Genomic DNA, 21615 nt, shown 5'->3' on the forward strand with positions numbered 1-21615 from the left:
TCTCGCAGCCAGAACCAGGAGGCTGGAGCAGCTCTGCTGCCACCTCACGCTGTGCTTCTCCCGGCCTGCCTCCGCCGAGAGCCCGCGCTCCGCTGGCGGGAGCGGAAGCCCCGCGGGCCCCGCTGCGGGAGTTTTCACACATTAGCCTCTGCACAACTCCCACTTAGAAACAAAACGAAACAAAAATCGCAAGTTTGGGGGGGAAAAAAAAAAAAAGTATTCGCTAAGACCCCGTAATTGGATGAGTTTCTATTCAATTTCCCAGCAGTATATTTAGATGCAATTTCTAGCTTCTTTCTTCTCGAGCCCACATTGAACATTTGGGGGTGCAGATCCGTATGGCAGAATAGCGCTGTGACTTTATACAAGTCTTGTAAATATCGCCTGTGGAAGAGAGCACAGGGGGGAGTTGATGTCCAGGCAGCTGGCATAAAGGGGTGGATTCCTGTCATTTCCAGAGTCCTCTCTGCCAGCAATGGGTTATACTTCATTCGAAATGCCGACATCAGCTTGCAGGTAGTAAAACCAACAAAATGTGCTTGGGACTGCTCTCAAAGTGTTCAAGGCCAGCCTGGATGGGGCTTTAAAAACCTGGGCTTTAAAAACTGGGCTAGTGGAAAGTATCCCTACCCGTGGCAGTGGCATTGGAAGTAGATGGTCTTTAACATCCCTTCCAACCCGGTCGTCCATGATTCTATCTGAACATACTGTCTTGAAATCCTTATGATGTATTGTGTTACCCTGACCTGTCCTTCTCTCCATGCAAATAAAATTACTCAAACCTACTTTCTTAATATATTACATTCTTGACCATTTAAAAAAAAAAATTAAAAAAAAAGAGCTGAGTCTATTTTAAGAGCCTTCATAAAGCCTCCTTTCCATTTCCCACAGAGAGACACAAATGCAGCGTATACAAATGTGACAGCATTTACAAAATACAAAGCTCCAGCAAACATAAGACAGTGATCCAGAATAACTGACTCTCCAGAGAAAATGGGAGAAATAAAAGAGAAGGATGCTGAGCCCTGTGATTCTGAGGCTGACCATGACCTGAGAAGCAACAAAACCTGACCTCAGTCAGAAGTCCTTCCTGTCCTCTGCCCTACACCAACCTCAGCCAAATTCAAAGATACCACAGATGGCAACAAGCCCCTTGTCCGCAGCTTGTGGCCAAAAGGCTACACCCTTTTGTGGCCGTAGTTCCATTGGTATCTCAGTTTAGGCTCCACAGACCTCATGAAGATTACAGAATTTGACTGATCCATGTAGAAGGACGGTTCCTCTGTCCCATTTCCTCCCTAAGTCACCTGTGCCAGAGAGGACTCCATAAAAGGCCACAGTTTTATTTAAAAAAAAAAAAAAAAAAAAAAAAAAAAAAAAAAAAAAAAAAAAAAGCTTTCAAGAAAGGGTCTAATCACATTCAGTTCCTTCAGTGCTTGCTGGAATAATCATGATGAACTCTGTCAGTGTTAATGGGGGTGTTACAAGTATCTGTGTAGGACTGCCTCTGTAATTCAGCATTAATTAGCTGAATCATTATTTTAGAGTGTTACTGAATTATCTTATAATTACTACCTAACTTGGTGCTTGTAAATGAGGCAACAGAAGGAAATGGCAATTCTTTTAAATGTACTTAAAATTAAGAAGGCATAATAAACACTCCATTCTGTCCTTTTGAGAAGCTTTTTTTATCTTCTGTGAGATGTAAGGCTAGTACAACTGCTTTCATCTGTGCCTTGTAGATTTATTACAATCATTATAACAAATGGAAATGAATATTATTCAGGTTTATTACCCCATAGTATATCTTTATGAGCACACAGGAAACCATGTTGCTTCTTTATCCACTGCCTGCGAAGAGACAGAAAAAAAGCTCCTGCCTGGGAAAACAGACTATTGTGATTAAAAAAAGATCATTTGATTCTCCTAGTACAACTGTTTTGCTAATAACTTATCTGCTCTGATTCCCAACACAATCAGACCTAATTGTTGCTCACTAAGAAGCCTCATTACAGCTTGACTTGGAAGGTAGTTAGGAAATAACACGTACGTTTTTGTTGTCGCTGATTCTGCTCTGGAGGTGCTAATTCCATGGTACAAAGTCTGTGGCACCGTATCCCCCTGCCTCAAGTGTGCAGAAGGAAAGGGGGAAAAAGGGAATGTATTTTTCACCAGGCAAATCAGGAAGGCTGGTTTGGGGTTCAGGTTCTTAGGATCATCTTTGAATGCTGGGGACAAGCCCCTTTGCTCAGACATTCCCAAAAGACTACTCTGCATAATTTTTTGCAGGATTTTTTGGTGGCACAGATACACATTTATAAAATTATGAAGAAGCACGCTAAGACAATCTCTCCCTATTCTCAGGCTTTTACTTAAAAAGTCATTTTTGTAACTTCTCCGCTCAGATTAAAAGAGATTGTCCAGGTCAACAGCTCTGCGAGACCGAAGGGGAGTCAATGTTGTGCAACCAGTTGTACAAGCAACCAGACATTTCTGGCGTGCTTTAGTTTTTCAGGGTGTATTCAGAGATTTGCAGCAGGCCCTCACAGTCTGCATTCTCTTACTTTTACCACATACTTCATATGCAGGGCTCACAACATACCTACAACCTCCATTTTCTCACTGTTTTGCCATCAGAGCTGAGGGCATGTTGGTACTTGACTTTTACAGAACCTAAGCAGTTCAAAATTTGAAACAAAAGTATATGTATTTATATTTATGTTTATATTTATGTTTATATTCTATGTTTATATTTATGTTTATATTCTATATTCTATATTTATATTTATATTTATATTTATATTTATATTTATATTTATATTTATATTTATATTTATATTTATATTTATGTTATATTTATACATGCATACACAAGGAATAGAGACACTTGAAAAATCTTTCTTGTGAACAGATTTTCAGCTTGACTGTTCCCAAATACATTGCTTTCTCAACACTAAATATTATACACAGTTTGAAATAGTGTAACAGTTTATCATGGATGATTGCTGGGAGGATGTTACTGATACAATGAAGGTATGAAACATTAAATCACACTTAACTTTTATATGTACGAAAAAAGAGATGATTTTCATACCATGGCATGTTTATTGCTTTGAGACCTAGCCTGTTATTTATTAGGGTTTATTCTGTAGTTCTTAGAAATGGCAGAATATTACTATTGTGATTGCTCTTATTGCTAGAATCATGATGGAACTCAAACTCCATACAGAGTAGTTAAAATCATGGGAAGAATGCACAGCATGGTTAAACAATTTTGTGGCAAAGATAGCCCACAAATAACCCCATCTTACTTGCAGCACACTTTAAGAAACTTATCCTAAGTTTCTTAACCCTCTTGTCCAAGATCGATCAATTAAAAATATGTGCCATAGCTGGTCTTCAAAAGCAACATGCTAAATAGACAGCAGTGGTCCATTACTAGGAAATACAACCATCCTAAAAACTTGGATATGAAACACTCAGAAGTTTAGATGATGAAAGTATGATGGAAAAATTTGGGCTGGAAGGGACTTTGGGAACTGATCTCCTTCTCAAGGCAGGACTACGATTAAGGTTTTGTCAAGCATCTCAGGATCTCAACTAAGCAAATTTTGCTTACTTCCCCTGTTCTCCAAAGAGACGAACTGCATCTCTCTGTTAAGCTTATATCCAGAAGAACCCAGTTTGGGTGCATTTAGATGTGTGACTCATACCTGCACTGCTAATATCAGCACAGCAGTAGTTTTATACATTAATGGGGCTGCCAACCTCCTGGAAGAGCCCAATTCCAATTGTGTGTGACATTTCCAAACACTATAAAACATCTCCACAGCAAGTCAATTCTTCTCTTTGCTTTCACTTTAAAATACAAATTTCAGCTGAATTAGCTAAGCTGTTTCTAAGGATAAGACCCAGGAACAAGATTCCTGCTTGAAAAAACCCAGTGCCCTCCCATAACTTCAGAGCAAGGACAAGAAGCTCTGTCAAAGAACAGCTTCTTCATGTAGTTTCTGTGCAGGTCCACCCAGATTTGGTCAAAGGATGAGCTTTATAAAAATTGTGATGGAATCCACTCAGTGTGGACTTGCCATAGCCTTGGACACGCGCTGCCTGTGAGGATGCCAGCCTCATGGAGCACGTCTGAACCTCTCTGCTCTTTTGGAGAGCAGAAGCCAGCTGTGTGTCAGGGTGGGATTTGGGCACAAGCAAGACAGGAGCCAACCTGCCACCAGTCCCTGCTACCAAATGCCTTGGTACCAAGTCTTTGTCCAGCCAAGTGGGCAGGGTGCAAGGGGCCAACAGCAAGAGAGGGAGCATGAAGACAGGAATGAGGTAGAAAAGACAAAGCAAGTGGAGTAATTTGCTCATGGCACTCATCACTACCAGTCCTGAGTGCTTTACAAACATCAATGATTTCATTTTCACAGCATGCTGGGAACTGAGGTGATACTATTAACAACATTTTGAAAAAAAAATATCTAAAACCTGGGGAATAGTTCCAAAGTTTCTACTATTCTTGGTGTCTGTTCTGAGTCATTATTTGTTTTTCTCAGAGCATTTACCACTACATAATGTTTCAGGCATTCAGAGTTCATTACAGATGTAGCTGCTCATATGTCTGAAAACCAGAATTCAGGGCCAAGTCTCTGTAAAGGACTAAATTAAGTATAACCTGTGAAAAAATTGGTTTAAGCAACTATGCAATGTCCTAATGGGACTCTTTGGCAGAGTCAAACATGAACCAGATCCCACAGCTCAGCTGAGGCTCCCTGTGCTCCAGACTTTCTAGTATGCCTCCACACTCAGCTGGGCGCCCTAGAAAAATCTGTTGTGGGCTGGTTTAGAAGAAAGAATTTGTCAAGATGGGAGGATAACTGAAAAAGTTACAAGAGGATAACATGGCAGGAAATATTATTAAAATGTTGATGAATATGCTTCGTTTCCACTGCTGCTACATCATCTCAGCCTTCGGTCTGACTGGTGGCTCTAACTTACTCCAGGACAGGCACAGCCCAGAGTGCTCTCAGCGACATCTTCCCTGCTCCCATAATCCATCCAGACTAAACCTCCTGGGAGACGTTTTTCTTCTCTAGCCCACAATTAAGTGACTTCTTCTTTCCTGCCTCTTCCTGTTTATGCACTCCTGCTCCCCGGTGATTGGGCTCGGCAGCTAGAGCGTCATGTCTTTCTGCAAGGGATGGCCTCCTTCCTTCCCTCCCTCCTGAAACCTACTCCCTTCAATTTTCTTCTGTGCATCTTTAATTAGCACACTGCCAGTTCCGGGCACCGGGACACTTTCTCCTGCTTAAATCCTCCTCAAAGTGCGATCACGTTACCTTGCACATTACAGAGTATGGCAGCTTTTAACGATGAAAAGCTCTTTTAGAGGTTTACTCTGTTGAACTTGATGAGATTTTCAATATCCCGCTGCGTTAAACCTCCACGTACACAGGCAAATGCAACAAAAGGTTTAGGAAGGGAGCAGTTCCGGCTACACAGCCGACATCTCAATTTGTTGGATTAGGGAAACGGCCTTGCACCTGCCCTGAGTTCATCACTGAGAGGTTAACTCCAGTTTCAAGGCATTAGCTTGAATGCAAATAAAATATGTTTACTCAGTTAGGTTTGAACATGTGCTGCCTCAGTTGCCTGATAGCCTACCATGACATTTATACATTTATACTTGTGTTGATTTTTACAGTTAGGGTAAATTTTTTGGCTATTTTTTTTGTGTGTGCAAATCCCAAAACAAACAAACAAACAAACGAAACAACAACAAAAAAACAAATGCAGAAGTAGAGTATCTTTGATTTCTCTTAGATTCACACAGTACTCAGATAAAATGACCCTATTTACTCCTGGGTTTCTGACTAAACATCTCATTTCAGGAAATATTTTACATCAATTCACACTCTTTCAGGCACTGTTTGCCTGTGAGATGCTGCCATCACTGAAAAATCCTTAATTTCTGATTTCTGATGATGATTTAATAGGGATTTACTTACAGCCGCCATAGCCCATCCCAGCACTTTGCTTCTGCAGAACAGGGGTGCTGCCAGCTCTTTGAAGCCCACCAGAAGCAAAACTCACAGGATGGTTCCTCTAAAACACTTTGTCTGACAGAACCTCATACGTCATTTCTTGGCATCTATCTGTCAAATTATTTGGCAGTTCTCTCTATATGAATTGTAGCAGTTTAGCTGCAACAATTTCCAGATCAAAGCTGTCAATCACTAGGCGATTCCCACAAGGACATGCAAAAGGACCTGACAGGAAAATTAGCTAAAGCAGCAATAATCTAGAAGATGTAAAAAAAATTAAAAAAAAAATTAAAAAAAAAAGAAAAGAAAAGAGCAAGATTTCATCAATTATATGGATTGAAGTTCAATTACTGTTTTCCTTTGAATGATTTAAGACAGTGAACTATCATAGCCACTAGATCTGCAGGAAAAAAAATCTAGAAAGTGAGTTGCAATTCATCTGTTTCCTTGGCATTCCCTTCCTTTCCAATTAAATATGCTTTTCTTTTCTTCGCCATTATTCTGAGGAGGCAGTAAACTTCAGTCTAAATGGGCATTTACATGAAAATCAGAGCTCTCCAAGGCATCCACTGAAACTCCTTTAATACAATATTTGCTTTAATTTGATTTTCTCTCTTGCCAGTGGGAGAGTTTCAATCGCATTTGGTATGATTTAAAACTGTATGCCCTCTCGACCTGCAGAGGTCATTCCTTTCCTAAAACTGCATCACTTGACCAGAAAGAATTCTTTTTACAAGCTTTTGGGGTTTTTTTTTTTGTTTGTTTGTTTTGTTTTTTTTTACAACTCAGCAATCAATACTGTCCACAGATAATAGTGAGCACAGTGCATTTTTTAATGGAGTCTCTCAAATGTCAGAAACCTCACTTTAATCTCAAAGAAATATAATCTGTTTACATCACCTGCGGCCTCTTGGTTTCCTTCAGGAAGACTGCTTTCTTGAATAATCTCTTCTACTTTATTTTATGAAAAACCCAGCTTCATCATACCTGTTTGAAGCAATCCTTACCTTCCTGAATACAAGTGAATAGGGGAATCGTATTCTGTGATTCTCCTTTATTTATATCTTCACTTCAAAATATGAAGCCACATACAAAGGGCTAGGATGCGAGCATCTTCTTAAAGATATTTACTCCTGCTCCCATGATATTGATCTCACTTTGTTTTATTAAAATAATCTGCTGCATGCTATTGAAATTGCTTCTCAAAGAAACAAATACTTCTTCTAAAGAGGGAACACTGGCAAAATGTGTTGTTCAAAGTATTAAAAATTAGTATTTATCACTGAATTTTTACAGATATACTAAATTTTTACCAAACATAGAATGAGGTGCAAAAAAAGAAAGGCTAAAATCAGCAGCAGAAAAGCAAAATTTTAATCATGTACAAAATAACTATTTTTTCTATTGCTAATCTATGCTATGACATGCCAAAGCACTACCATTCTTGTTAGAATACTGAACCCTAAGAAAAAATAAATTGTTTATGTAAAACACATACTCTGGGTTGGATTTTCTGTCACCACATTTATCTCCACATATTTTGTTGTGTATCTGCATAGTATTACATAGATTTAATAAATTCAGTAAAGGAAGTGCCTAGACATGTCTGTATGTGTATCTTCTGCTTAGCTATGTATGTGTGGTTGTGTTCTTACTGATCAGACACATAACTGGTGGAAAATGGAGTCTTTCTGTCTGTGTGTGTCCACAGGATCTCGGGGTTTGGATTTTGTGAGGTTTTTCTTTCTTGCAATCTGAAGCTGTTAACAAGTCGTTATTTATCACCTACTCACCTTCAGTACTTGGAGCTGTGGGAAAACCCAGGTGATTTCTGCACAGTTCTTTGGTTTCTTCTGGGGAACTTTAGGCTTTATTTCAGAAACATTTTGCATTACCCTGCCTCAGGTCAGCTATTCCATCTGTATTAACTGTTGGCTTAAAACCATTTCCCTGCCTACATGGCAAATAACAGCAGTCTTTCCAACTTTTTTTTTTTTCCTCTTCTTGGTCCTAACAGAATACCCTTACAACAAAGACGGCAAAATTTGCATATGCGTGTTGCATGAAAAAGAGCAATGCAGAGACAAATTTCCTCCAGAAACCAGGAGAAAAACCAATGTGTGGTTCCTCAGGAGTTAACATAGCCTGTAAAATAAACTGCTACGCATTTCTGTAATGTACGTACTCTAACTTGTTTTACTTGCTTTTAGAGTGGCTACAGTCCAGATGTGCATAAAGTATATATACATTTATTTATATACATATTTGCACACGGCTTTTTCACTTGACCGTATTATTAAAGACAAGGCAGAAAACCACAGAGAAAACCTGCCAAGCACTAAGTTAGGGTAAGATTTTTAGCCTCTTGGGCCTGAGATGCTCACATGAGGGGACATTCCCAAAGAAGTGGCAAACACATCATCAGTCAAACATTCTCCTAAGCAGAAATCCCCTGCACTGCTCAGGAAATCCTGCCAGACTGTGACAAAACACCCAGAGCCACCAGCAACCTAAGAGCTGAGTGAAACCACTTCATGTCATGCCAGAGAAGCTCTTAACCCGTAGCACTTGGGGAAGGGCTAAAACCACTGTACCCCCTTCCTAGGGCTATGGATTTTTGCTGGACCATTTCAGCAGACGACTTATCATCAATCACACCACGGAGGGTGAGAGTGAGACACTCTGAAATACATCATCCCCAAGTCAAAGCTGAGGATACACGATACAACTGTGCACAGGTCGCTCGGAAATTAATGCTCACAGTGAATGCAAATGGACTTACACTGATATTAAGGGGAAAATCCAGAGAACTGATGTCTCCTAATTCTCTGGGGCCACCCATTTGTCTGGTCACTGCCGGTCCCCTTAATGCACCCTGAAAAATATCCCACCAGAGCAGTGGGATTTTCCTTATAGCTTACAGTCTAACTAAAACCCCATCAGATTTCTCACAATCCCAAAATGCTCCTTTGTTTTTTCATCATCTTAATAAGGTGCAGCTTCTTGTTTCCAGATGTGGCACTGCCCTGAAAGCAGAAAGCCCTTAATGGGATCAACGCACAAACTTCCTTGCCCTGTGAGGATGTGTTGTTGCCCAGCAGAAACATCTGTGATGCATTTGATTGCCTCCATCATACCTAATCAATGCTTTTCCTGCGGTGAGCAGCATTCTGAACAGTGCTCGTGTCTCTCTGTGAGCATTTGATGTGTGGGAAAAATATCCTGAAAAGATATCCATTTGCCTGAACCAGGGCTATGCCAGAATATTATTAACTTCAAATTGAACAAGTAAAAATGGTGAGGGTGCACATCAGTATCTGGAAGGATATTTAATACTACATTCTTCCTAGTCCTGAAGTAACATCATCATATGGCTAATGCTGCAGGGAGCAAGGAGTAAGCGTTGAACACACTCACAGGCAGAGGCTGTCATTTACAGATGTGCTTTGGATAAGATTTGTAACACGCAAGTCTGAGTCTCCCTCTTTCTTTCAGCTATTACAGAGGTGCAGGGAGCTGGGAAACAGAGGCAAAGGAGGATGGACTGAATTTGATGGACTCACTTATCTGCCACCTTCAACTGAGGTTTCTTTGAACTGCTGTCCCTACTGATTCATAATGAGTTGGGTGTCATGTCTTATTCCTTACCAAGGCGGCTGGGACACAGTGTTGGAGAGCCTCAAATCAAATGTTGGCTGTGAAGGCACCTTATAAGAAACACCTTTCTCACTCCACGTGAGCCATGTAGTTACCTCCCGCCTGAGAACTGATATGTCCTTGCCAATTATGAACAACTTTCATGGAAACAAACTCTTGGGATAACCGTTGTGAGTGTTGCCCCTCTGTTACAACCCCTAAGGTGATTCTGAAAAACTGCTGCCAGTTTCTTCCTGCCAATCTGCACTGGACTCAGACCGAGTTAGAAGGAGATTATCAAAGGGATGCTTCAAATCTTGGTACTTCCCCTAGTATTGCTACTTACCTTAGTATATACGACTACTAAAACCTCCACACAGACACAAATGGGAAGAGAAAATGACAGGCTTTTTTTAGCGTGTTTCAAATGTTTATTGTCTTCTTCATTCCGCTTTTGTAGCTTAAATTGTAGCCAGCTTATAATGTCATTACTGGCACGAAAACCATCCTGACAAGTGTTTCATGTACTCTACAAAGGTCATAGATGCCCATAGATTTACACCACATTTCCTTTTTGTTCTTAATTGCCCAAATACTTTCTGCATTTCATACACATGCTTTCTGGATTTTGTGACACCAAGCAACCCTTCACTGTCTGTCAAAAGGAAACGTATTCTTCATATGACCTAAGTATTAGAATTTCTCATCTCATTCTGGATTACCTGCAACCCTTCCCTTTCATTCTTCAACTTTCAGATCATCGAACTAGATGGGGAATTTTTTAACTTGGTATCTCTTTTCATGCATAAGACAAGAGGTTACATCATCTCTTTCATTAAGTATTCCAGTAATCTCTGGATTCATAAATTTCTTGCCCTTGTCAATTTGTCTCTTTGATTAGTCTTCTTTTTCATTGTAATCAGAACTGGCATGGGGAAGTACCTTAGGCTGTTTTGACCAATTATACCTTCAATCCTTGAAATCATCATTTTGGCATGTCTGATTAAAATGGATCAATTAAAAGGGACATTTTGCCATTCCTTGACATGAACTCCTCACTTTCGGTCCCATCTCATATTTTAGTTCCCAAGAGTTATGGCACCATTAGAAGATTTTTTTTTCCTGTAATCAAACTATGATAATTCTTTTTATAATGGTGCAATTATCTCTTCTCATCTGGTTTCACCTTAGCTAGCTCAGTGAGTCATAGACCTTTACATCTACTGCATCTACGCCCACTGACGATCAACAAGGAGCGACAGTCCCTGGGATTCATTTGCTCTCTGCAATGGAATTACAAGGAAGCACTTGCTTAGGCACCCTTCAGTACAAGCTCTGAAATAAAAAATGTGCAGGCAGAGTGTACTGCCTACTTTAAGTATTCATTTTTTAAATTATTCCCACTAAAAGAAGGTGTAATTCTTTCTCTCTTTACAGTGTAAATCATGTTACAATCACCGTTGTTGTGGTTATATAAAAGTAGTATAAATAATGCAAATACAGCTCACCACCTCTAGTTCCTTAACTGTCCTGTGCTTCCTTTTAGTAGTATTTTTCATTCTTCTTGCAGAAAAGAGTAATGGTTAGGACTTGAAAAGTCCTGCAGGACTAGAACCCCAGCAACGGGTGTCTTCTGCCTAGAGCAGGACTAAAGTAAGCAGATTAAAAGGATCAGTACCTGCTCTGACATTTGTAAGTAGTCATGTCTTCCATGCAGCTGTTGAACACAAAATATTTCTGATAGGCTCATGTTTTCAATTTTAAGTCATGCATGGAGGACATAAATGAACCATGCCAGGAGAAATTCTTGTTTGCTAACTCTCTATGAGTCCTGCCCTGGAACAACTTTGACTCTTAAACAAGATTTCCTTTGAGTTCTGGCTGATCTTCCTTTAGAAATATTGAGAGTGGTTCATAAATTCTACTCGGTGAATTTCTACTCCTCAGGGCTGAGAATGGAATGAAAAATTAATAAATAAAGGATAAAACTTATGAAATCACTTTTATTTGGCCTTTTATGTGCTTGCTTTACGTACATATATGAAGGAATGATTTTTTTTTGGTCAGAATTACTCATGAAAAGCAGAGTTCAAAGTGGTGAGTGCATGAAGAGCATGCACTGAAGCCAAAATGCAAATGTGCATGTACAAAGAATTCATGCCAGAAATTCTTGCACGTTCATAGAATGTGACTCTTCTGACCAGGTTCGAGCAGGCAGGGAAGGCAACGTCAATCTTCAGTGGCTGCTGCTAATCCATATGGTAAAAACCCCACCAATATGGGGTTTCTGAAATTCATTCCCATAATGAATCTGTTCAAACAGAGCACTGTGCATTTTCCTTCCCAGACAACAACCAAAAAGTGTTTTAACTCTATGTCACTCACGCTCAGGCAGCATTCCTTGGAAGGCCATGTCTGAAAAGGAACCCTGGTCCTGCAGTGGAAGGCAGTGATCTGTGATTTGGGAAGTAACGAGCTTCGTACTTTGTAACTTTCTTAGTGGCCTGAGATAAACCCTGCAATCTCTTTGTTCCTCCACTCCCTGCCTATAAAATGCTGATAATGCTGGCTCTTCTTTCCAGAACTCTGAAGAAATGGGTCTGTGAGGTACTTGGATGCTGCAGGTGCCAGGATTGCACAAGCACTGATAGAGAAAGCACCCTTTGTGGAAACTAAGCTGAGTTGGTTTAAAACAGAAGAGAATCAACCACAGCCAGGCAACAGGGTTGGTGAGGATACCTACTCTCTCCTGTGAATCACTAGGGACAAACCAATCCAATTTGCCAAAATTTCTGTCACTCCTGGCTTGTGGGCCAAGTCCTGGTGAGTTCAGTGGGAAAATGCTGGAATGCGTGACCTTTCGTTACCACATATTTAGTCTAGGCCAGACAAATTCTCGTGTGACCTTGACCTCCAAAGCCAGGACACGTTCTCAGAACACTGACTTACAATTCCTTGTGACAAATATGTTCCTTTTTTTAACCAAACCTGTGTAAATCAGCATGCATCTGACAAGGACCAACTCTCCATGTTGTGCAAGATCAATCTCAATGTGGGCCCAGGGCACACATTGAATGAGTTCCTTGAGCTGGATCATAGCCTACAAAGGAAGTAAGAGTTTAATATATGGAAAAAAATCTACAAAATACATCTATTTAGGAAAACGGTGCAACTTCCACCAAAATCAATAGATTTCTTTTTTTTTTTTTTTTCCTTTTCTGTCTTGCACATTCCTCATTCTCTTAGCTTCAGAGCATTGCTCTTCTCAGTCTCTTCACTGTGTGCTTTGTGGAGAGTCCCACTGAAATCTCTCTTCCCCGGGAAATACAGATTTAAAAAAAAAAAAAAAAAAAAAAAAAAAAAAAAAAAAAAAAACAAAAAAAAAAAAACAAGGGTTTTTCAAGTCTCAATATGAATTTGATCAAGCAGGTTAAAATCAAACCATCACTCATTGCATAACATCTGAGAGCAGGCAACTTCAGAATTATAGAAGAATCTGGAAAATTACATAAGAAATCTCCTTTTGCTGTGGGAGCTTTAAAGCTGCACCTTCATTCAATCAGGAAGATAATTTCGTCTATGCAGCAAGTTTCAAATTCTGCTTATGACCTTGGTGTCATGACAATTTTGGTACTAACTTATTCCACACTTCAAGTATTGCTACTAGAACTGTGAATAATCATCAAAATTAACTAGCCTATAGACTGATTAAATAATTTCCTCCAATTTGCATTTGATATGTTTATTAAGTGCTGGAGGGTGCTATTTGCTCTTTTTACTGCTGTTAAACACTGTGTCTGGGATTTTGGCATAGGTGCAGTACTATTATGGTTACTACAAAATTTTTATCAGACTACGGCTTGAGTTACCATTTGATACTGTAAAAATGCCAGTAGGCAGTAGATAAATATTAAGATACAATTAGCTGCCACTACCTTTTATTGCTTGGGAATTCATTAATATCGAGATAAGGCTGCATTCTGTGGCAATGACAATTTTTTTTAAAAATTCATTTTCTTACAAGAAATAGTGCAAGACCAAGAGAGAAGCTGACTAGATATGATGTTAACATATGTGGCCATGTTAAAGCTCCAGAAAATGCAAAGTACTGCCCATGTGTTATTCTTCATGCTTTGTTTGTCCTGCCACTGTCTGCAAGATCTATTAGCCACAACAAGCAACTCCCTGTGGGATGTTTTTATTTTGAAGCAGATGAAACTATTGGTGCTAATAGTCAATAAAAACCATGATTTTAAATGTATTGGAAATAGGTGTTTTTAAATGTGTGTCTTGGCCCTTTGCACAAGTAAGTGGTTGCTAATGCCAATGTGCATTAGAAATGCGCCTGTACTATACTTAGATGTGGTTCAACCACAGTTACAACAGGGCCATTAAAGAGCATTAAAAAAAAAAAAAAAAAAAAAAAAAGAAAAAAAAAGGTAGAAAAGAAAGAATACAGGTTAAAAGGGAACATGTTCTGTTGCTCAGCTAAAGGATTTATCTATAATTAGAAAACAAAATTGTTCAAAATTAGACTAATTAGATAAAATATTGGTATCTTGGCGAACATAAACATACCATACAGAAAACATGCTTACGTACATTTAGCCTTGTGAAGAATTCTAAAGACTTCCAGTATGGCTCGGGAAAACAGCTTTAACACAATTAACTGACAAGTCAGAGAAGACTGTGGACTCCTCTCTTGGAAGACTCATGCCTGTTGGCCAGGGAAAGTAAACTCTCACCTGTCATCCCCAATGTTTTTCCAGAGTCTTCCCAAAATGCATCTACTTCTTACCAGCTGCAAATGTCAACTAATCAAACCCATATGAGCCAAATGGCATGAAAATTAAATCTACAGTGAGTAATGTCGGGTAAAGGAATAATATGTGTGACCATGTGATTGCCTGCATTCCTGGGCTGGAGCTGGAGAGAAGTGGGAAATGCCCAGCTGCCTTAGTTGGAACTGACTCAAAACTTCATCCGCTTTGGTTCAGTTCTCAAAATAGGGCACATGACCTCTAAGTAAGACAGTACAGTAGGCTGCTTTTACACTACATCGCTGCTCCTGCGGCCCCTAATACCAATTCACTCGCGTTTCCAAGCACGGGAGGAGGTACAATTTGACACTTGCCGGCTTCCAGCATTATCTTGTTTTGTAATGCATTATCCATAGCAAATTTGCCCCTATCTTAGGAAGAGAGATGACATCTGCTGCAAGAGTGCCTTAACACTTGTCTGTCTGCTGCTTTCAGTGTCATGTGTCTGACATGAGTTAACCTCATACAAAATCTAATATGAGGGAAGAGAATCGCTCACTGGAGGTGTCCGTGCTGCTCCTCTTGACCTACTTGGAAAACTATGACTCGACTCTTTGCGGCTTCCCCTATCGCAACACAGTTGCAGAAGGGAGCAAAACAGGACCACTTTTAACCGAGTCTGAAATGTGCTGTGTATACATTTGTATGCTTTTGAGTAACATTATTTCCAAACCTTGCAAAGCCCTTTCGTTACTGTATCAAGCCCACTACACATCCCCCTTCCCCCTCCCCCCATATGGAATTGGCACAATGAGAAAAGATAGCCTTTTCTCTTCACAGATAAAGATCCAAATTGCATTTTATAATCTGACAATTACATAGTCTGATTTTTTAAATAAAACAGATAAACTCCCCTCCTCGTTCAAGATGGGATCGTATTTGTTAGTGACAGCTGTTAAAATGCTGCTAAAAATAGATATAGTGTCAACCACTAAAAAGCTAAGTGCTCCTTGTGAACCACAAGCAGAAAACAAATGAGGTTTCTACTGAATTTGTGGAAAATCTGTGAGCATCTTGCATGTACTGTGAAAGGTGCTTTATTCTTTCAGCAGCCATCTCTGTCTGTATCACTGGGAAAAGGGAGGGGATCAAATGTTTGGTACTAAGGCAGTGGATTGGTATATTCCCTCAATTTTATTTTCTATCTTTTTTTTTTGTTGTTGTTGTTCTTAAAAATACAATTTAAAAAATGATGCAACACAAAGACTGAGGCTATGTCCAAGCACTTCAAATGCCTTTTTCATTTACAACTTTGCCCGGGGGGGGGGGGGGGGGGGGATCAAGAAAAGTAAAAGAAAAAAAAGTGCAACCAAAGAGCCAAATACACTTTAATTCTAAATTAATAAAAAAAATAGTTGTTCTGGCTATGCCAGTTATTGGGAGAGCAGACAGAGTGCCTGGATGCTTTTTGCATGGCTTTGACTTGCCGGGTTCCTTGCAGAGTTGTGTGGAACTTTCCTCTGCCTTGGAATTGAAGTCTCCAGCCCATCCGCAGTAGTTCTGCTTGATTAATAAACGAGCTGTATTCCAAACCAGATGTATGACACGAAATGAGTAAAAAGAGAGAGAACAGAATTGTTCATATTCGATGTTATAATACATCTCAGTAGGTTCCTCCTTTTTAGCTAGATTATGGCTAAAAATAGAGCACCAGTGTAGGCACAGTGAAATATGATTTGCTTCCAATAATACAGTAAACTAATTGTGAAATTAAGCTATTGAATGTGCCGTTATCTCTGAGTCTGGCCTCACCAGCACTTTCTGCTTCCATGTTTAACATTTATCAAGTTACCCACAAACTTTGACGGATGCAAACAACAGCTGACAAAATATCACCTTTTCCAAGGCCCCAGTCCTACAGACTTCGGCACAGGTAAAATTCCCGGCAAGCAGACCTTTCCCACGTTTAAAGACTTGCATCGAGGCTATTAAAACAGGGCCAAGTTTTTCCTTCCTCCAATGCCTAATTTTTTTCCCTTAGGATGTTTAAATGAAAAGACATTTAATGCCCTGAACTCAAACATAACCAGTTCTAAAAGACCTTAGCCACAAGTGAAATAATATTTTAAAACCAGCATCGCTTTTAGCACCGATATTTCTCTTAAGGTCTGGAATCGGGGCGGGTTTGCCCCACCGCAGCCCCGCGAGTGCGGCGCGGATGCTCCTGCTCCTTGCCCGTATCCCGGGGCACAAGGGCACGCCGGGGGGCAGCGGGGACCGGCTCCCCCCGCCTGGCAGCGGCGGGGACGGGGGGGATGGAAAGCGCAGGCCCGGCGGAGATTCGGGAAGGGGGGGGGCGCAGCCTTCTCCCGCAATCCCGTCCAGGGGCGCTCCGCTCCCCGCAGCCCGCCCGGGGGCCGAGCGGGGCGGTCGGAGCGGGGAGGGGAGGGGTGTTCCGCCGCCGCCGCCGCCAGGGCCGGGAGAGACGCTCCGCCTGGGGAAGGGCACGGGGAGACACTCCTCCTCCCCCGCCGCCCGCCCTCCTTCCCTTCCTCCGGCGGCTCCGCGAACCAGGAACCGCGGCGGCGGCGGCGGCGGGCTCCGTGCGTGAGAAACCCCGCGGCGCCGGGAGCCGCCGGGAGCCGCCGGGGCGGGCGGCGCGGGAGGGGGCGGCGGGGGCGCCGCGGCCGCCGGGCGCTGCGAGGGGCCGGGCGGCAGCGGAGGGGGCGGGGGGGGAGGAAAAAGTTTACACCCTCGCCACTCTCCTCCCTCCTCTTCCTTGGTGGCGCAGATGGGAGTTTTACCTGGAATGACATAAGTTTAATATTTTTTTTTCGGGTTTGTTTTTTGATTTTTTTTTTGGAGGGTGTCTCTCTTCCTCCCTCTCCGCCCCCTCTTCTCTTCCCCCCCCACCCCCAAAATCCCCTTTCCTCCCCCACCGGTGTTGGATCCACCCCCCGTTCCCCTCCGCCGCCGGGCGAGGGTGTGACCCGCGGGAACACCCACCCACCTAGGCGTCCATGGTGGGAGCTGTCCGCCGAGCCGAGCCGAGCCGAGCCGCGGGCACCCCGCCGCCTGCCGCCGCCGCAGCTCTCTCCCGCCGCCCGGCCGCTCTCCCGGTGCTTCCTCCGCGTACTTTTTTTTTTTTTTTTAATTTTTAATTTTTTTTTTTAATTTTTTTTTTTTTTTTTACCCTGGGTGGCGGTGCGGGCTCCCGGATGGTTCGCTGCCAGTAGCCGGGGGCCGCGCCTCCTCCCCCCGCCGCGCCACCATGTCGTAGGGGAGGTGAGTGAGTGCAGCGCGGAGCCTTGCGCGGGGTGAGCAGCGGCGCGGGGGGCAGCGGGGCGGGTGTCCGACACACCGGCCGGCGTATCCAGGTCACGGCTAGTCCCGTCCCCATCCGTGAAAACTTCGCGGGAAGGACACGTCCATTGCTCGCCAGCGCCCGCGGGGAAGCGCGGCGGCGGCTGCTCCTCCGCGGGTCGCGCCGCGGGCGCTGGGAGCCGCCGCCTCGGCCCGTGAGTGTGGGTCGATATTTGGCAGAATAGGAAAACGAGAGGAGCACGTGACACCCCAAATCCTGGGGATGTTGGCGCTTTCGCCGTGACTCTGGAATACAAACCCGCAGCAGCACACGCGGGGTCCCTGCGGGCGCGCACGGGCGATTGCGGGAGAAGGTGCGCGGTGCTCGGCGCTGCCTCTGCCCGGCGGGTTCAGCCCCCCGCCCCGCTCCCAGGGGCACCGCTGTCACCCTGTGGGGCCGCGGAGCTGTCCCCGCCGGGCTGTGGGCGCACCTGGGGGCCGGGAGCGGGGCTCTCAGGGGCCGCTGACCGGGGGCTGGGGGCGGTATTTAGGGAACGAGTTGGGAGCGCATCGTCTAAAAGTTTGCTCGGCGGTTTTTTTTCCTTCCTTTCTTTTTTTTTTTTTTTTTTTTCTGGCTTCTCTGGGAAAAGGGTATTCCTGCAGCCGGGACGCAGGCACCCAGGGGGACACTGGGGAATGGGAGGTGGCAGCAACCCCGGGGCCAGGAGTCGTTCCGGCGACTCCTCTGGCTGGGGAGAGGCAGCGGGCGGGGCGCCCGGCGGGATGCGCGGCTGCCGCGGAGCGGAGCCAGCCCGGCGGGGAGCGGAGGACGAGTCCTTGAACCCTTCTGCGCTCCGCCGCCGTCGCTCCTCCGTTCCTTTTTTTTTTTTTTTTTTCCTTCTTATTTTCCCTTTCCCCTACATTTTCCTTCTTTCTTTTCCCCCTCCTCCTAATTATTTTTTATTTTTAAAAATTTCTCCGGTTAAATCAGCGCTGCATCGGCACGGTGCGCATTCATGCGCCGCTGACAGGCGGAAACCCCGGGCCGGCGGAGAGGCGATGCCCGGCCCTGCCGCCGGCGCGGCTCGGCTCGGGCACCGGGCGGGGGCGGCCGCGCCCCGCGCACCTCACCTGTGCGCGGCGGGCCCGGGGCCGCCGCGCCGCCGCCTCACCAGGGGTGCCCGGGGCGGTGTGCGGGGACCCCGCGGGCGGGCGGAGCGCGGGGCCGCGCGGTCCCTGCGGCTTTAAGGAGATGCGTTTCCCAGGCTGTGTCGCAGCAACTTTGTATCAGTCATGTCGCCCGGCCGGTGAGTGACGGCGCGGCGCAGCCAATGGCGCGCCCGCCTGGCCCCGGCCGCGCCGCGCTCCGCGCCGCGCCCGCCAATGGTGGCGGGCGGCGGGCGGGACGTAAACTTGAACTTTATGTGGGCATGTGACATGTTTTTAAAGGACTTGGCACCTTTTCCCGTCCCCTCCCGGGTGCCGCTCCGTGTCACCGGGCGGCGCGGCGCGCCTCGGGCGGGCGGGGAGGCGGGGGAGCCGCGCCGCCCGCCCCGCCGCTCCGCGCCGCCCTGCGCTCCGCTCCGCGCCGCGGGGGCTCGGGGACGCGCCCCGCCGCAACAGGTACCGGGGCCGGGCCGGGGGGCACCGCTCCGCTCCCCGCACCGCGGCCGGAGGTGCGGCTGGCGGGGCGTGGCGGCAGCCGGGGGGGCTCGGTAGCGGGGCCCGGACACTCGCCGCCGTGATGGGTGGGGAGCGGCGTTTGCACGGGAAAAAAGCGCTTTTCTCATCGCTCGGGGGGCGGCCGGCAGGAGGGGGCTGGCAGGGCGGGCTCGGCCGAAAGCGGGTTTGGGCTGTCGGATCCCCCCTCCCCCGCGAACTCCTGGGAGGGAGGGAAGGGAGGCAGGGAGCTCCCGGGCACTGCTGGGCTCCCCCAGGCGTGACAGCCCGGACTGCACCTGCGGGAAAGCAGACTGGCCGGGGGGGCGTGGGGGACAGGGGTGAGAAGCGGTAGCTGCTGCCTGGGAGCTGCGGTGATGCTCCTCACCGCGTAGGGTAAATAGGGAAATCGGCGCGCTGCCTGCGTGGGTGTTAACACGCGGGGCCGGGGGGGACCCGAGCCCGGCTCCGCTCCGATCCGTGGGCGGCCGTGCCGGGGCAGCGCAGGTGCCGGGGTTGCCCGTACCGCTCCGGTACCCTGGAGAAAGGGGGGAAACCCCAGCCCAGCCATGAAACTCAGGTCCCCTGGGTAGTCTTGTGTCCGCGGGGTGGCTGGCAGACAGTGAAACTTAAAGGAAATTTCGTTTACAAACGCCGAGAGTTAAGAAGTGGGTGGCTGCTTGAGCCGCCAGATTATTTTTTTTTAATTTTTTTTTTTTTTTTTAACTGGGCTTACTTCAGATTTTCTCGTATCTAGGTGACCTTTTGGTTGCAGGAATACCAGGTACCGTTTGGTTTTTTTATTTGGTTGTTGCTGCGGGAATCTGGTTTCATGCCTGATCGGATATTTTTGCTGCGGAGGGCTATGTTTGTTGATATGTTTGGGGTGAAATATACAACTCGCAGTGTCTCGGTAGCTCTTTGGGGAGGGAGTCTGGATAAGCTGCTGTTGCTGCTCACAATGTCGCTTGCTTTGTAAAGTGTCAGATAGAGATGATCTTGGTTCTGATATGTAACACTGCTGTGCTTTAGTTGTGGGTGTCAGTCGATGTTTTAGCCCGCAGTCAGATTTGTTTAGTGAAAGTTAGTAAAAAGGCATGTGTGTGCAGTAGGTGAAGTGTGGAATCTGTGGATAGATGTGCTAGTCAAGTTCTGCCTAAAAGAACAAAACCAATAATGCAGCAGTAACCCCTGAGATGATTAATTCAGTTCTGGTATCCACCAAGGCACTTGGAGGTGGCAGAAACCAGCACTCCCAAAAAATCAGTTTGCTCTTGCATTCTTCCCAACTTATATCTGTCATTTTAAACTGAACTTGTATCAGGCCACAGATAATCTCTGCTGCTTTTTGATCCTCTTGGATATATTTACTAGCCTATGCAAGTGCAGGATCAGGGAATTTTCGGGTTTCTTTTCCTTTGTATGACCCAGATTTTTATTTGCTGAAGTTTTAGAGTATACTTGCCTATTGATTATATATGAAGTCTGAATTTTACTGCTGTTGGAGAAGTTGCTATAAAGCTCAAACACTGGTGTAATGTTAGGCCTGTAACAGATATTTCCTGGTATGCAGTGGTTCTGCTAGTGTTTCTGAGAGTTATCTTTAACTTACATCCTAATTTTAAGCCTTAACTAAGTTTCCTGGTTTTCAGAAATGCGGGTCACTCACAGCTGCAATTGATTTCTCTAGGAATTAGGCTTGCTCAGCACTCAAATCAAGGGTAGGCGATTATCTGGGAATGACTTTTTGTGGAATTAGGCACTTCTGTCTGAAAATTTTAGACTATAGGAATGTGATGATGATGTGAGACACAAAATTCTAGGTTCTAATAAAATTTGTGCTTGAGGGAAACGTAGGCATTGGGCTATAGTTCCAATTAAGTAAGGGCAAAGAAGTATTCAAGTCATTCAGTTTAAGGTTTTTTAGTTTGTTTTTATAATTTTGCTCAAAATAGCATAGTTAAGTAGTGTTAAGTAAAGGGATTGAACACTATATTAAATAGCGGAAAATGAATACATTCTGAAAGGAAAAATATTTGCATAATATTGATATTGTAACTGTTGGCACTTGAGTTTCTGCAGTTCTAATGATACTATGAGCCAAATCCTTAAAAAATTAGAAATTGTTGTTACTTATATGTGGTTTTAAGATTATTGGAGACTAGGTCATGTATTTTGCTCCTTACCTCGAGCAAGCTGCATTGTGGGATGGGAGG

At 44.4% G+C, this 21615-nt stretch overlaps 1 protein-coding gene across 2 annotated transcripts in view; it reads left to right on the forward strand.

The window, feature by feature from the left end:
• Positions 1 to 17143: 17143 nt before the first annotated feature.
• NR3C2 (nuclear receptor subfamily 3 group C member 2) overlaps positions 17144 to 21615 on the forward strand; it is a 190069-nt gene continuing 185597 nt past the window's right edge. The window contains exon 1 of one of the 2 annotated variants that reach the window (XM_066186504.1): positions 17144 to 17722. The gene's annotated coding sequence lies outside the window, so the exon portion shown is untranslated. Of the gene's footprint in view, positions 17723 to 19216; positions 19364 to 21615 lie in introns of those variants that run through there. The other variant, XM_066186505.1, reaches the window with a different exon arrangement.

Source organism: Chamaea fasciata, unplaced genomic scaffold, assembly GCF_029207755.1.
Source record: "Chamaea fasciata isolate MVZ Bird 193981 ecotype frontalis unplaced genomic scaffold, bChaFas1.0.hap1 SCAF_6, whole genome shotgun sequence".
NCBI lineage: Eukaryota > Metazoa > Chordata > Aves > Passeriformes > Sylviidae > Chamaea > Chamaea fasciata.